We start from the raw sequence: 16,076 nt of genomic DNA, 5'->3' as shown, positions 1-16,076 counted from the left end.
GTACAGTAGAGACTTCAACATCAGGTACAGTACAGACTTCAACATCAGGTACAGTACAGACACTTCAACACCAGGTACAGTACAGACTTCAACATCAGGTACAGTACATACACTTCAACACCAGGTACAGTACAGACTTCAACATCAGGTACAGTACATACACTTCAACACCAGGTACAGTACAGACTTCAACATCAGGTACAGTACATACACTTCAACACCAGGTACAGTAGAGACACTACAACATCAGGTACAGTACAGACTTCAACATCAGGTACAGTACAGACACTTCAACATCAGGTACAGTATATAGACTTCAAAATCAGGTACAGTACAGACTTCAACATCAGGTACAGTATAGACTTCAACATCAGGTTTAGTACAGACTTCAACATCAGGTACAGTACAGACATCAACACCAGGTACAGTACAGACTTCAACATCACGTACAGTACAGACACTTCAACATCAGGTACAGTACAGACTTCAACATCAGGTACAGTACACACTTCAACATCAGGTACAGTACACACTTCAACATCAGGTACAGTACAGACTTCAACATCAGGTACAGTACAGACACTTAAACATCAGGTACAGTACAGACTTCAACATCAGGTACAGTACAGACTTCAACATCAGGTACAGTACAGACTTCAACATCAGGTACAGTACAGACACTTCAACATCAGGTACAGTACAGACATCAACATCAGGTACAGTACAGACTTCAACATCAGGTACAGTACAGACACTTCAACATCAGGTACAGTACAGACTTCAACACAAGGTACAGTACAGACTTCAAAATCAGGTACAGTACAGACACTTCAACATCAGGTACAGTACAGACTTCAACATCAGGTACAGTACGTACTTCAACATCAGGTACAGTACAGACACTTCAACATCAGGTACAGTACAGACTTCAACATCAGGTACAGTACAGACTTAAACATCAGGTACAGTACAGACTTCAACATCAGGTACAGTACAGACTTAAACATCAGGTACAGTACAGACATCAACACCAGGTACAGTACAGACTTCAACATCAGGTACAGTACAGACTTCAACATCAGGTACAGTACATACACTTCAACACCAGGTACAGTAGAGACACTACAACATCAGGTACAGTATAGACTTCAACATCAGGTACAGTACAGACTTCAACATCAGGTACAGTACAGACTTCAACATCAGGTACAGTACAGACTTCAACATCAGGTACAGTACAGAAACTTCCACATCAGGTACAGTACAGACTTCAACACAAGGTACAGTACAGACTTCAACACAAGGTACAGTACAGACACTTCAACATCAGGTACAGTACAGACTTCAACATCAGGTACAGTACAGACTTCAACATCAGGTACAGTACAGACACTTCAACATCAGGTACAGTACAGACTTCAACATCAGGTACAGTACAGACTTCAACATCAGGTACAGTACAGACTTAAACATCAGGTACAGTACAGACATCAACACCAGGTACAGTACAGTCTTCAACATCAGGTACAGTAAAGACTTCAACATCAGGTACAGTACAGACTTCAACATCAGGTACAGTACAGACACTTCAACATCAGGTACAGTACAGACTTCAACATCAGGTACAGTACAGACACTTCAACATCAGGTACAGTACAGACACTTCAACATCAGGTACAATACAGACTTCAACATCAGGTACAGTACAGACTTCAACATCAGGTACAGTACAGACTTCAACATCAGGTACAGTACAGACACTTCAACATCAGGTACAGTACAGACTTCAACATCAGGTACAGTACAGACTTCAACATCAGGTGCAGTACAGACTTCAACATCAGGTACAGTACAGACTTCAACATCAGGTACATGACAGGCTTAAACAGCAGGTACAGTACAGACATCAACACCAGGTACAGTACAGACTTCAACATCAGGTACAGTACATACTTCAACACCAGGTACAGTACAGACACTTCAACATCAGGTACAGTACAGACACCTCAACATCAGGTACAGTACATACACTTCAACACCAGGTACAGTACAGACACTTCAACATCAGGTACAGTACAGACTTCAACATCAGGTACAGTAGAGACACTACAACATCAGGTACAGTATAGACTTCAACATCAGGTACAGTACAGACACTTCAACATCAGGTACAGTACAGACTTCAACATCAGGTTCAGTACAGACTTCAACATCAGGTACAGTACAGACTTCAACATCAGGTACAGTACAGACTTCAACATCAGGTATAGTACAGACTTCAACATCAGGTACAGTACATACACTTCAACACCAGGTACAGTAGAGACACTACAACATCAGGTACAATACAGACTTCAACATCAGGTACAGTACAGACTTCAACATCAGGTACAGTACAGACTTCAACATCAGGTACAGTACAGACTTCAACATCAGGTACAGTACAGACACTTCAACACCAGGTACAGTACAGACTTCAACATCAGGTACAGTACAGACTTCAACACCAGGTACAGTACAGACTTCAACATCAGGTACAGTACATACACTTCAACACCAGGTACAGTAGACACTTCAACATCAGGTACAGTACAGACTTCAACATCAGGTACAGTACAGACACTTCAACACCAGGTACAGTACAGACTTCAACATCAGGTACAGTACATACACTTCAACACCAGGTACAGTACAGACTTCAACATCAGGTACAGTACATACACTTCAACACCAGGTACAGTACAGACTTCAACATCAGGTACAGTACATACACTTCAACACCAGGTACATTAGAGACACTACAACATCAGGTACAGTACAGACTTCAACATCAGGTACAGTACAGACACTTCAACATCAGGTACAGTATATAGACTTCAACATCAGGTACAGTACAGACTTCAACATCAGGTACAGTATAGACTTCAACATCAGGTACAGTACAGACTTCAACATCAGGTACAGTACCGACATCAACACCAGGTACAGTACAGACTTCAACATCACGTACAGTACAGACACTTCAACATCAGGTACAGTACAGACTTCAACATCAGGTACAGTACAGACTTCAACATCAGGTACAGTACACACTTCAACATCAGGTACAGTACAGACTTCAACATCAGGTACAGTACAGACACTTAAACATCAGGTACAGTACAGACTTCAACATCAGGTACAGTACAGACTTCAACATCAGGTACAGTACAGACTTCAACATCAGGTACAGTACAGACACTTCAACATCAGGTACAGTACAGACATCAACATCAGGTACAGTACAGACTTCAACATCAGGTACAGTACATACACTTCAACACCAGGTACAGTAGAGACACTACAACATCAGGTACAGTATAGACTTCAACATCAGGTACAGTACAGACTTCAACATCAGGTACAGTACAGACTTCAACATCAGGTACAGTACAGACTTCAACATCAGGTACAGTACAGACACTTCAACATCAGGTACAGTACAGACTTCAACACAAGGTACAGTACAGACTTCAAAATCAGGTACAGTACAGACACTTCAACATCAGGTACAGTACAGACACTTCAACATCAGGTACAGTACAGACACTTCAACATCAGGTACAGTACAGACTTCAACATCAGGTACAGTACAGACTTCAACATCAGGTACAGTACAGACTTAAACATCAGGTACAGTACAGACATCAACACCAGGTACAGTACAGACTTCAACATCAGGTACAGTACAGACTTCAACATCAGGTACAGTACATACACTTCAACACCAGGTACAGTAGAGACACTACAACATCAGGTACAGTATAGACTTCAACATCAGGTACAGTACAGACTTCAACATCAGGTACAGTACAGACTTCAACATCAGGTACAGTACAGAAACTTCCACATCAGGTACAGTACAGACTTCAACACAAGGTACAGTACAGACTTCAACACAAGGTACAGTACAGACACTTCAACATCAGGTACAGTACAGACTTCAACATCAGGTACAGTACAGACTTCAACATCAGGTACAGTACAGACACTTCAACATCAGGTACAGTACAGACTTCAACATCAGGTACAGTACAGACTTCAACATCAGGTACAGTACAGACTTAAACATCAGGTACAGTACAGACTTAAACATCAGGTACAGTACAGACTTCAACATCAGGTACAGTAAAGACTTCAACATCAGGTACAGTACAGACTTCAACATCAGGTACAGTACAGACACTTCAACATCAGGTACAGTACAGACTTCAACATCAGGTACAGTACAGACACTTCAACATCAGGTACAGTACAGACACTTCATCATCAGGTACAATACAGACTTCAACATCAGGTACAGTACAGACTTCAACATCAGGTACAGTACAGACTTCAACATCAGGTACAGTACAGACACTTCAACATCAGGTACAGTACAGACTTCAACATCAGGTACAGTACAGACTTCAACATCAGGTGCAGTACAGACTTCAACATCAGGTACAGTACAGACTTCAACATCAGGTACATGACAGGCTTAAACAGCAGGTACAGTACAGACATCAACACCAGGTACAGTACAAACTTCAACATCAGGTACAGCACATACTTCAACACCAGGTACAGTACAGACACTTCAACATCAGGTACAGTACAGACACCTTAACATCAGGTACAGTACATACACTTCAACACCAGGTACAGTACAGACACTTCAACATCAGGTACAGTACAGACTTCAACATCAGGTACAGTAGAGACACTACAACATCAGGTACAGTATAGACTTCAACATCAGGTACAGTACAGACTTCAACATCAGGTACACTACAGACTTCAACATCAGGTTCAGTACAGACTTCAACATCAGGTACAGTACAGACTTCAACATCAGGTACAGTACAGACTTCAACATCAGGTATAGTACAGACTTCAACATCAGGTACAGTACATACACTTCAACACCAGGTACAGTAGAGACACTACAACATCAGGTACAATACAGACTTCAACATCAGGTACAGTACAGACTTCAACATCAGGTACAGTACAGACTTCAACATCAGGTACAGTACAGACACCTCAACATCAGGTACAGTACAGACTTCAACACAAGGTACAGTACAGACTTTAACATCAGGTACAGTACAGACACTTCAACATCAGGTACAGTACAGACTTCAACATCAGGTACAGTACAGACTTTAACATCAGGTACAGTACAGACACTTCAACATCAGGTACAGTACAGACTTCAACATCAGGTACAGTACAGACTTCAACATCAGGTACAGTACAGACACTTCAACATCAGGTACAGTACAGACTTCAACATCAGGTACAGTACAGACTTCAACATCAGGTACAGTACAGACTTCAACATCAGGTACAGTACAGACTTAAACATCAGGTACAGTACAGACATCAACACCAGGTACAGTACAGACTTCAACATCAGGTACAGTAAAGACTTCAACATCAGGTACAGTACAGACTTCAACATCAGGTACAGTACAGACACTTCAACATCAGGTACAGTACAGACTTCAACATCAGGTACAGTACAGACACTTCAACATCAGGTACAGTACAGACACTTCAACATCAGGTACAATACAGACTTCAACATCAGGTACAATACAGACACTTAAACATCAGGTACAGTACAGACACTTCAACATCAGGTACAGTACAGACTTCAACATCAGGTACAGTACAGACTTCAACATCAGGTACAGTACAGACTTCAACATCAGGTACAGTACAGACTTCAACATCAGGTACAGTACATACTTCAACATCAAATACATTACAGACTTCAACATCAGGTATAGTACAGACTTCAACACCAGGTACAATACAGACTTCAACATCAGGTACAGTACAGACTTCAACATCAGGTAAAGTACAGACTTCAACATCAGGTATAGTACAGACACTTCAACATCAGGTACAGTACAGACTTCAACACAAAGTACAGTACAGACTTCAACATCAGGTACAGTACAGACACTTAAACATCAGGTACAGTACAGACTTCAACATCAGGTCCAGTACAGACCTCAACATCAGGTACAGTACAGACTTCAACATCAGGTACAGTACAGACACTTCAACATCAGGTACAGTACAGACACTTCAACATCAGGTACAGTACAGACACTTCAACATCAGGTACAGTACAGACTTCAACATCAGGTACAGTACAGACTTCAACATCAGGTACAGTACAGACTTAAACATCAGGTACAGTACAGACATCAACACCAGGTACAGTACAGACTTCAACATCAGGTACAGTACAGACTTCAACATCAGGTACAGTACATACACTTCAACACCAGGTACAGTAGAGACACTACAACATCAGGTACAGTATAGACTTCAACATCAGGTACAGTACAGACTTCAACATCAGGTACAGTACAGACTTCAACATCAGGTACAGTACAGACTTCAACATCAGGTACAGTACAGAAACTTCCACATCAGGTACAGTACAGACTTCAACACAAGGTACAGTACAGACTTCAACACAAGGTACAGTACAGACACTTCAACATCAGGTACAGTACAGACTTCAACATCAGGTACAGTACAGACTTCAACATCAGGTACAGTACAGACACTTCAACATCAGGTACAGTACAGACTTCAACATCAGGTACAGTACAGACTTCAACATCAGGTACAGTACAGACACTTCAACATCAGGTACAGTACAGACTTCAACATCAGGTACAGTACAGACACTTCAACATCAGGTACAGTACAGACACTTCAACATCAGGTACAATACAGACTTCAACATCAGGTACAGTACAGACTTCAACATCAGGTACAGTACAGACTTCAACATCAGGTACAGTACAGACACTTCAACATCAGGTACAGTACAGACTTCAACATCAGGTACAGTACAGACTTCAACATCAGGTACATGACAGGCTTAAACAGCAGGTACAGTACAGACATCAACACCAGGTACAGTACAGACTTCAACATCAGGTACAGTACATACTTCAACACCAGGTACAGTACAGACACTTCAACATCAGGTACAGTACAGACACCTTAACATCAGGTACAGTACATACACTTCAACACCAGGTACAGTACAGACACTTCAACATCAGGTACAGTACAGACTTCAACATCAGGTACAGTAGAGACACTACAACATCAGGTACAGTATAGACTTCAACATCAGGTACAGTACAGACTTCAACATCAGGTACACTACAGACTTCAACATCAGGTTCAGTACAGACTTCAACATCAGGTACAGTACAGACTTCAACATCAGGTACAGTACAGACTTCAACATCAGGTATAGTACAGACTTCAACATCAGGTACAGTACATACACTTCAACACCAGGTACAGTAGAGACACTACAACATCAGGTACAATACAGACTTCAACATCAGGTACAGTACAGACTTCAACATCAGGTACAGTACAGACTTCAACATCAGGTACAGTACAGACACCTCAACATCAGGTACAGTACAGACTTCAACACAAGGTACAGTACAGACTTTAACATCAGGTACAGTACAGACACTTCAACATCAGGTACAGTACAGACTTCAACATCAGGTACAGTACAGACTTTAACATCAGGTACAGTACAGACACTTCAACATCAGGTACAGTACAGACTTCAACATCAGGTACAGTACAGACTTCAACATCAGGTACAGTACAGACACTTCAACATCAGGTACAGTACAGACTTCAACATCAGGTACAGTACAGACTTCAACATCAGGTACAGTACAGACTTCAACATCAGGTACAGTACAGACTTAAACATCAGGTACAGTACAGACATCAACACCAGGTACAGTACAGACTTCAACATCAGGTACAGTAAGGACTTCAACATCAGGTACAGTACAGACTTCAACATCAGGTACAGTACAGACACTTCAACATCAGGTACAGTACAGACTTCAACATCAGGTACAGTACAGACACTTCAACATCAGGTACAGTACAGACACTTCAACATCAGGTACAATACAGACTTCAACATCAGGTACAATACAGACACTTAAACATCAGGTACAGTACAGACACTTCAACATCAGGTACAGTACAGACTTCAACATCAGGTACAGTACAGACTTCAACATCAGGTACAGTACAGACTTCAACATCAGGTACAGTACATACTTCAACATCAAATACATTACAGACTTCAACATCAGGTATAGTACAGACTTCAACACCAGGTACAATACAGACTTCAACATCAGGTACAGTACAGACTTCAACATCAGGTAAAGTACAGACTTCAACATCAGGTATAGTACAGACACTTCAACATCAGGTACAGTACAGACTTCAACACAAAGTACAGTACAGACTTCAACATCAGGTACAGTACAGACACTTAAACATCAGGTACAGTACAGACTTCAACATCAGGTCCAGTACAGACCTCAACATCAGGTACAGTACAGACTTCAACATCAGGTACAGTACAGACTTCAACATCAGGTACAGTACATACTTCAACACAAGGTACAGTACAGACATCAACATCAGGTACAGTACATACTTCAACACAAGGTACAGTATAGACTTCAACATCAGGTACAGTACATACTTCAACATCAGATACAGTACAGACTTCAACATCAGGTACAGTATAGACTTCAACATCAGGTACAGTACAGACACTTAAACATCAGGTACAGTACAGACTTCAACATCAGGTACAGTACAGACTTCAACATCAGGTACAGTACAGCCACTGTAACATCAGGTACAGTACAGACATTTCAACATTTCGGTCAGATAGCAACTCAGCTACATCATAACCGTGGTGATTGCATTTTACTCATTTTCAAGCCTCCATTTCTAGTTGTAGCAGTCCTGATTTCGTTATGGTGTTGACATGTCCCACTTGATTCGATATTCATGACCTTGCCCAAATATATCTATTTCCGCGATGTCGGCTGCTATAGAAAAATCAAGAGCAGCAAAAAAAAAAACAGGATTTCGACAGACGGGTTTTCCTTGTTCTCATCCGAAAATATTTCATTTCCTTGTTAGATGTGATTTAGTCAAATGACTCATTCTTTTAATCGATTTTGAGTCAGAATACCTTTTTCGTTTAAACGTCGGCATTCGTTTGTTAGTTATCATCTTCATCTCATATACCAAACACTTTACTCACTATGAGTTCGTCTGCTTTCTTTTCGTCGTTTTTCATCCTATCGAATTTGTTCTTGTATTACAAAAACAAACAGGTTACTTCCCCTCCGTTTTCTTCCTTTGATATTTGCGATGGCCTGCCAGTATCGTGTTTGTTGATTTTGTCGTATGCCATATGAACCTCTTCCTTATTTCGATTTTGTTCACCGACTGTGTATTACTGTGTCAAGTCCACCGACGTATACTTCACCAACTGTGTATTACTGTGTCAAGTCCACCGACGCATACTTCACCGACTGTGTATTACTGTGTCAAGTCCACCGACGCATACTTCAGCAACTGTGTATTACTGTGTCAAGTCCACCGACGCATACTTCAGCAACTGTGTATTACTGTGTCAAGTCCACCGACGCGTACTTCACAGACTGTGTATTACTGTGTCAAGTCCACCGACCCGTATTTTACCAGCTGTGTATTACTGTGTCACGTCCATCGACGCATACACTTTGTTCTTCGCCGACTGTATATTACTGTGTCAAGTCCACCGACGCATACTTCACCGACTGTGTATTACTGTGTCAAGTCAACCGACGCGTACTTCACCGACTGTGTATTACTGTGTTAAGTCAACCGACGCGGACTTCACCGGCTGTGTATTACTGTGTCAAGTCCACCGACGCGTATTTTACCAGCTGTGTATTACTGTGTCAAGTCCACCGACGCAGACTTCACCGACTGTGTATTACTGTGTCAAGTCCGCCGACGCATACTTCACCGACTGTGTATTACTGTGTCAAGTCCACCGACGCGTACTTCACCGACTGTGTATTACTGTGTCAAGTCAACCGACGCGTACTTTACCGACTGTGTATTACTGTGTCAAGTCCACCGACGCGTATTTTACCAGCTGTGTATTACTGTGTCAAGTCCACCGACGCAGACTTCACCGACTGTGTATTACTGTGTCAAGTCCGCCGACGCATACTTCACCGACTGTGTATTACTGTGTCAAGTCAACCGACGCGTACTTCACCGACTGTGTATTACTGTGTCAAGTCAACCGACGCGTACTTCACCGACTGTGTATTACTGTGTCAAGTCTGCCGACGCATACTTCACCGACTGTGTATTACTGTGTCAAGTCCACCGACGCGTACTTCACCGACTGTGTATTACTGTGTCAAGTCAACCGACGCGTACTTTACCGACTGTGTATTACTGTGTCAAGTCCACCGACGCGTATTTTACCAGCTGTGTATTACTGTGTCAAGTCCACCGACGCAGACTTCACCGACTGTGTATTACTGTGTCAAGTCCACCGACGCATACTTCACCGACTGTGTATTACTGTGTCAAGTCAACCGACGCGTACTTCACCGACTGTGTATTACTGTGTCAAGTCAACCGACGCGTACTTCACCGACTGTGTATTACTGTGTCAAATCAACCGACGCGTACTTCACCGACGGTGTATTACTTTGTCAAGTGTACTTCACCGACTTTATATTACTTTGTCAAGTCTATCGACGCGTACTTCACTGACGGTGTATTATTGTGTCAAGTGTACTTCACCAACTTTATATTACTTTGTCAAGTCTATCGACGCGTACTTCACTGACGGTGTATTATTGTGTCAAGTGTACTTCACCAACTTTATATACTTTGTCAAGTATATCGACGCGTACTTCACTGACGGTGTATTATTGTTTCAAGTGTACTTCACCGACTGTGTATTACTGTGTCAAGTCCACCGACGCGTACTTTCTGATTCTGCATCGTTTTTCAACAATTTGTTCTGTATGAGCTCTCCTGAGGAAACTTCGTAAATTCGTATTCGGACATGTCTTCACACTTTAATCCGCATTATAATACATTATCACGGATGACGATAAGAAATGATAGTACACCATCACGTGATGACGATAAGGCATTTTAATACTTTATCACGTGATGACGATAAGACGTTATAGTACACTATCACGTGACGACGATAAGACGTTATAGTACATTATCACGTGATGACGATAAGACATTTTAATACATTATCACGTGATGACGATAAGAAGTTATAGTACACTATCACGTGATGACGATAAGACGTTATAGTACATTATCACGTGATGACGATAAGACGTTATATATAGTTCATTATCACGTGATGACGATAAGACGTTATACATTTATATGTAGTACATTATCACGTGATGGCGATAACATATTATCACATGATGACGATACGACATTTTGATACATTTTCCCATGATGACGATAAGATGTTATAGTACATTATCACGTGATGACGATAAGACATTATCACATGATGACAATAATACATTATAGTACGTTATCACATGATAAGACATTACCACATGATGACGATACGACATTTTAATACATTATCACATGATGACGATAATACATTATAGTACGTTATCACATGATGATGATAAGACGTTATATTAGATTATCACATGATAAGACTTCTTCAAGGCATATTGCGAATATATATTCCGGTTTGACAAGTGTTTGTCATTTTGCAAGAATTTGTTTTACGCTTAAGAGACAACTAAAACCTCATATATTACAATGTTTGTTTGAACTAGAATGATCCAAAGGACCATGGTCAATACAGTTTGGCTGAATTGTTATACTATAACACATTACAAAAGTTATTATCACTGGAGAAAAAGAAAAGATCCTACATGTATGTAAGTTCCTAGCAAAGGTAGTCGGCCTTCCGTTTTGCACGTTAAAACAAACAGTAAAAACTTAAGCATAATGCTTGTACCTGGGATATCGAACAAGAGGTGTCTTATGTGAGAATGGGGAAAGGTATAGTACAACAACAATAATTCTCCGGAAGAGTAAACGTCGTCTGCTTCATCAACGACAATAATTCTCCGGAAGAGTTAACGTCGTCTGCTTCATCGACAACAATAATTCTCTGGAAGAGTAAACGTCTCCTGTTTCATTGACAACAATAATTCTCTGGAAGAGTAAACGTCTTCTGTTTCATCGACGACAATAATTCTCCGGAAGAGTAAACGTCATCTGTTTCATCGACGACAATAATTCTCTGGAAGAGTTAACGTCGTCTGCTTCATCGACAACAATAATTCTCTGGAAGAGTTAACGTCGTCTGCTTCATCGACAACAATAATTCTCCGAGATAGTTTAGACTTAGTAGAATTATTCGGATGTACAACTATTCCTCATGAGCCACCAATTGTGACATTTTTTTCCAATTTGTGAAAGATCCGAGGCCACGATTGGACAGATCTGTCTCCGAGGGCGAATCTGAGAAGTTATATTTGAAGACAATAGCTTCTTAAAAGTGACTCTACGACAGACTACAGTGAATTTCGTGTAGGAATCGTTGGAGTCATAGTAATACGGCGAGACTACGACCTCAAAATAATAAAATGTCGTTAAAATGTGACGTGGATCATAAAGCTCATACAGAATAAACTTCCCTGCCATAGGGTATAACATTCCTAATCTCATCGGTACCTATTGATAGACTTACTGACATACAGATCGGTAGGGGCCTGATTAGGTACATATAGAGTGCACGTGCTGGACGCGGCAGTGGGTGACAGCCTGGCCCGAGGACGTTACTGACCACTGAGATTAAGTTTTATAGAAACAATAACAGCATATCAGATACGGCGATACTGGATTGATACATTTTATATAGAATACATGGTTTAACGGGGACATTAGAACCACTTGACCTGGGAGTCGAACTGTGTGATGTTGCGGTCACGCCACCAAGAATCGATAAGAAACTACAATGGGCATGTACAAGCTATTGTCATCCCGGGTTCCTATTGGCTGTCACGCTATCGCTATATCAGAACAAAGTGAAAGGAAGGGAAGTCACTCTGATAGATCAGAATGGGTATTATTTTAGGACAAATGACACACATAATGGATAACACTTTAAACTGTTTCAGATATAGTAAGTGCCGAATAATGAAAATAATCAAAGATCAAGACGATTAGCCATCCCCATCTTGTAGGTGAAGCTATATAGGCAAAAACCATTAAGAAGTTTATAGGATCAAAAGGGGATATAATCCAATGTTAAAATGAAATGGGGCAGTGTGCAACAGCCCTTTAATTCAGTATCTGGTATTAAATCATTTTAAAGGAATTAAGGATTTTTTGAAGTCGTAAACATTGATTAAATCACAAGTGATCATACGTAAAATACAGGCAAAAACGTCAACGTAGAAATGTTAATACAAAACGTTACGTATTCAGATTGTTAAAGTTAGTTATTATTCTGGAGAAATGTCCATATCATTAATCATTTATCATATAACCGTTCTGTGTAGTGCTATAAAACCACCATGTATTGTTATGTTATTATACACGTGTAATTTGACCTTTACTCAGGCTGACAAAATTATTCCCAGTAAATTAATTAGTATGCGTTGAAATTAATTACTCATATTTATTATGAAGTGCTGCTACAATCCAAACCATTAGGGAATAAATGGCCTAAAGCATCGCATTCAATAATTTGAAACAGTGTTTGATGAACATATTTGTTGGAACGGTCCATAACATGAACTGAGGTGTTGACAGGAACTGTGTATAAATAACCAATAGTGAGAACCGCCCTTTCTGATAGTTTACATGACACCGGCTGGAAACAACAGCGGCTCAAACACCAGAAGATTTAAGGACATATTCATTATTCGTAGTAGACTCTATCTGAATTCATATACAAAGAGACTTGTATAAGCCTTTGTGATTTATGGGTAGTCAGCTAAACACTGTTTGTCTTTGCAGTTTGCAGTAGCCATGCACGCTGTATTGAAATTATTATAAAAAGTGGTACCGCCTCAGAATAGACGCAATTATCATATAATCTTTTGTAGAGGTTTGTCATCAGATCCAATAAAACGTAGATATCTTTTTGATAAATGTAGGCAGAGGTATGGCATTACTTTTCTTATAGATACACATTCTGTTAAAAAGATTGAGAATTCATGGAAAGTCGAATACATCAATTAGTAGGGGGTGGGGGTGGGGTGCGGTGTAGCAATATTGTTTAAAATTCTTTTGGATTCTCTTTTTTATCCAAGAAAGAAGACAAAAAATGGCAATTTTTTAATGATAAATATTCCTCTTACATCATGTATTAGAATTTAACTTTAATAGCGGTGTATGGACCAAATGGTAGATGTAAACTTTTATCATCAACTATCTAGCCATCTTGAATTTTGTGAAAATACCTCTTTCATTATAGATGGTGATTGGAATACACCACAGAATTATGCAAAGGATACTAGAAACTATATAAATATGAACAATGCTATAAATCGGCATAAAAAGTTTGGACATTATAGATTCATTTGATCTTGTAGATATCTGGCGAGAACAAAATCAAGATATAAATTTATATACCTGGCATGGTCCAAATAATAAACAGGCAAGGTTAGACTATGTTTTTGATATCCTCAGATTTGGCCCCATCAGTTAATAAGAGTGACATAGGGATAAGTTACAGGTCAGATCATAGTCCAATATCAATAGTTCTAGATTTTATAAAACAGAAAAGGGGAAAGGGAACATGGAAGTTCAATAATAGTTTGCTGAGAGATCAAGAATATGTTATTTTAGTAAAAAAGTGTATTAATGAAGTAATAAATCAACATGCAGAAAATCCAGAAATAGATAATAAGGACTTATTGATTTTTAGAATCAGTGAGTCTTTATTATGGGAAACAATATAATACACTATAAGGGGAATGACTATTGCTTATACTGCACAGAAAAAAAAGAGATAGGGGGAAGGAAGAAAAGCAGTTAGAATCCAGATTAGAAACACTACAAAAAGTAGAACATAGACAAGTAGAACATATACAGGAATTAGAAAATGAATTAAAATTACTTAGAGAAAAGAAAATTAATGGTATTATCTTAAGAGCAAATGCTAGATGGAAGGTGGAAGGTGATAAAATTACCAAATATTTTTGTAACTTAGAGAAAAGACATTATCAGGAGAAACTAATTCCTAAACTTATAAAAGATAATGGACATGAGGTAACAGATTTAGGAGATATTTTACTTGAACAAAAACTATATACAATAAAAAAAAAGGATAATAATCAACACATATTTTTTTATGAAAAATCCATTTATAAAAATAATTATCAACAGCTCAGACTGATCAAATGGAAGGTAAACTGGAATACTGTGAGTGTCTTTTCTCAGTTAAAAACATAAAAAGTGGGAAGTCACCTGGTATTGATGGATAAACTGTTGAGTTTTATAAATTGTTCTTTGTAGATATCTATAGATTTCTGATACGTTCTTTAAACCAGGCACATCGTGATGGTCAGTTTTCAATCTCACAGCGACGTGGTATGATCACATGTATTCCCAAGGAAGGAAAATCCAAGTCATATAATATGAAGAATTGGAGGCCCATAACGCTTGTAAATGTTGATTATAAAATTGCATCATCAGCTTTTTCAAACAGAATAAAGAAAATTTTAGACACTCTTATTAGTGATACACAAAAAGGTTTTATTAAAGGAAGATATATTGGTGAATGCACTAGATTAATTGCAGATTTATTAGAAAACACATAAAAAAATAACATTCCAGGGCTCCTTTTATTGATTGATTTCGAAAGAGCTTTCGACTCATTAGATTTTGATTTTATCTTTGACTCTTTACATATTTATGGTTTTGGACCTTCAATTATTCAGTTGATTAAATCCTTATATAGAAATAGTTCATGTTGTATTACAAACAATGGCCACTGTTCAGATTTTTTTGAAATACAACGTGGATTAAGGCAGGGCGATCCTTTGAGCCCGTATATTTTATCTTATGCGTAGAACTACTTAGTTCAGCTATACAAATTAATCCAAATATAAATGGCATTACAATAAATTATTCGGAGT

Source organism: Pecten maximus, chromosome 1, assembly GCF_902652985.1.
Source record: "Pecten maximus chromosome 1, xPecMax1.1, whole genome shotgun sequence".
Lineage (NCBI taxonomy): Eukaryota > Metazoa > Mollusca > Bivalvia > Pectinida > Pectinidae > Pecten > Pecten maximus.
The sequence above is the reverse complement of the archived record's forward strand: the minus strand, read 5'-3'. Positions refer to the sequence as shown.